Source organism: Pinus tabuliformis, chromosome J, assembly GCF_031772625.1.
Source record: "Pinus tabuliformis cultivar Carrire ecotype Pingquan chromosome J, CPIR1, whole genome shotgun sequence".
In the NCBI taxonomy this organism is placed as follows: domain Eukaryota; kingdom Viridiplantae; phylum Streptophyta; class Pinopsida; order Pinales; family Pinaceae; genus Pinus; species Pinus tabuliformis.
The window spans coordinates 1,623,851,883-1,623,855,021 of record NC_142295.1 but is presented as its reverse complement, the minus strand read 5'-3'; positions in this window follow the sequence as shown (position 1 = coordinate 1,623,855,021).

Here is a 3,139-nt window from a genome sequence, read left to right as displayed (position 1 = left end):
TTTTTACTTCAATAGATTAGGATCTTCTCTTTAGTTAGATTATTATAATGTTCTTCTTCATCAAACAACTACTAAAGCATAAACAATAAAGAGACAAAAAACACAGAATGTAGGCTATCAGCTAGGGCCAAAACCTCTCCCACTTGAGAGGAAAACCCAAATGGATTATTCTTCTTATAGAGACTTCAATTGACGAATACCAAGACCAAGAGCTTTGACCTATTTCACCTTTCCAAGACCAAGTCACAAAGCTTCCTCTTCTTCCTTGATTCAACGATAGTCAAACTCCTTGTTACCTCCTTCTCGGCTACCTTTCGTCTCCTAGAACAACCCTGCAACTTTCGGCCCTAATTCAAAAACCCTTAGCACATGTGGATGATCAACTTTTACCCTTGATTATCTTCGTTCTAAAGGGAGACCTCTTCTTGACAATTCGGCTTGAGATCTTCCTTGTTCTTCACCCAAAATACTCTCTTACTATGACTGTAATATTTCGGCCTTTTTCTTGCAATAGACAGGTTTGCAATCTTGCATGTGTGGAGTGTACTTGGCCCAAAAACAGTCCCAAAACAATGCCAAAGACTTCGCTCTTCCTTCCCTTCTCTTTGCTGATTGTAAGGATTCTTTTTGATGAACTTTGCACTTCTTCCTAGCTTCAGACCTTGACCGAAAATATGTCTCTGAAATGAGGACGAGTTGCCGTATTTATAGTGGTTTTACCACCAAATACGCTGACTTGAGCTAAGGGTGTGCCGACATGTCCTTTGGTGTAGATCAATACTCCATTTGGAAGCCAACTTGTTGGAGAAGCTTTTGCTTGGTCTTGGAGGGCCTCTTTACACTTTTAATGACTCATAAAAATATGTAACATGCCCAAGAAGGGTCATTCATACATGACATTGACTCAATTTGACTTTATGACCAATCCTAAGAGCTCACAATGGGAGCCTACCTAAAAATAAAATTTCTTGCTCATGAAACCAATGAGACAAGCATTACAATAATAATTTTATTTTTCTTCTTTACATTCAATACATAAAATCACAATTATAGATGTCATTATGAAGACTGAACCTAGTTACATTTTTCAACACTCCCTCTTAACTAGGGAGGTATTCATAATCCATACGAGGTACTTGGTCATTCTCAATCTGAAGAATTCTCATAAGAAGAGTCAGATTGGTAACCCATCTATATAACATCATATCAACCAGCATTGTCACATAGCAAGGCCTTGACTAATAACTCTATCTTTCCACAAGATCAGAGCACAATGCTGGCGAGACCAATGATGTATAGACACCCTCATCATTGTCTCTCATGGAACATACCCCACCTGGGTTTTCTCAGAGTATGTTCCACTAGGACTATTCTTATCTTGGATTCCCATTCCTTAAAGAATATCGGCCCTCTACGACTACTCTTATCTTGGATGCCCAAACTCATCCTCAAAGAGCATTAGATTCTAGATGTTTACCCAATCCTCCATTCCGTCTTCCCAAGTGAAGACAAGAATGATGTGTCTATCTATCCCTCTTAAGTAGGGATGATATATCTTTTCCAATTATGGAATGTACTCATTCCTACAAAAGGAATGTACCTAAGGTCCCTCTTGGTTTAGGAATTTGTTTCCAAGTTTCTACCAAGTTAGAAACTTGTTTTCTAGGCTCCCTCTTAGCTAGGGACTTACAACAACTCCTTAGGTGGAGATGATGGGACAACCAACAGCTTGAAGAACTCCTCATCACGATGTCATGAACTTCTTTTCTTTATTTAGGAGTCTTCATGTTTTGGGACTTTTTCGTAGGGCACAAACCATTCATCACTTTCATCCATGTATTAGTCACGTCATTATTCCTTTCATCGTAAAGTGATCCATTAGTTCATATCTGGCCTGCCTTCATGCCATGTTGCCTTCTTCATGCCATGTTTCCTTAAGGATCTTTCTTCCTACTATATGGTCATCAGGGGGGGAAGATATTCATTAAACTTCCCTTGGCAACCCATCCAGATATCATTCAAAAATAAAGGAGTGAACATTAAATCAAAATTACCTTTGTGATGGTCTTTCATCATGGCATCTTCTAGTTTGCATCATCATCCCGCATACACATTGACACATCTCCAAAAGATATATACTATCAAGGGTCTCTTTCTTTTTTAGACTTCATCAAAGTCTTCATATCTTTCATGGATATATCCTAGTCAAATTTCTCAGTCCTTGAATGTTGATTTCCTTTTCCATAGTTTCATATTTCACGATCTCTTCCTTTCTTCCTTCACACATTTCCTTCTTGGAACTTCCAATCATAGTTCCTCCAATTTGTCAACCACCTCATATTTCGTATGAGGACATATTATGTTGATTTTATCTGGACAATGTGTGACCCATGCTTTCATCCTTTCAAAGGAGGAGATCATTTCTTTTGATCATGCTCTTGTGATAGAGCATTTATCCATGTTACCTCCAACCATATGACATCGTTGTACAATATCGAATACAAGCATACATACCTCATTTTCCTTTAGGTCATCTTAGACTTCCTTTCAACAACTTCCTTGATTGAAAGAACTTCAATCCCTTGATCTACTACACCTCTTTTGTCATCATACCATCATCCCATGAATTCTACAAGTTGGAATTCTTGATGAAACCCTTGCTTCCTTTTGATTGGTGAATCTTCCGACAAAGATTCTAATAGAGGATCTTGAGTATCCTCATCCAACAAATGTTTCCTTTTGATTGATGTATGGTGATCTTTGTACTAGATGACTTTTTCTTCCTTTTCCCATAAGAACCACTTATGTTACTAATGAGGTTTCCAGGAGCTATATCCTTCCTTGGGTGACTGCCATAGACTTAAGCTATCTTTCATGCTTCTCTATGATGATTTCATGAGTTCTTGCTTCTAATGCTTCTATGATGTGATGATGCATTCTATCATTTTCCTTAGTGAATCTTACAACATAAAACTTGAAAAACAGGAACTTGAAAAGAGCTAGGTGAGGAAGACGATCTCAATCATAGTATAGATCTCTCACTTCTTCTTTCTTGGACTTCTTTTCAGATTCCTCCACTTCTTCGATGATATGAGCTTCTTCTCTACTTATTTTGTTATTTTCCTTCTTGAGCTTGGGA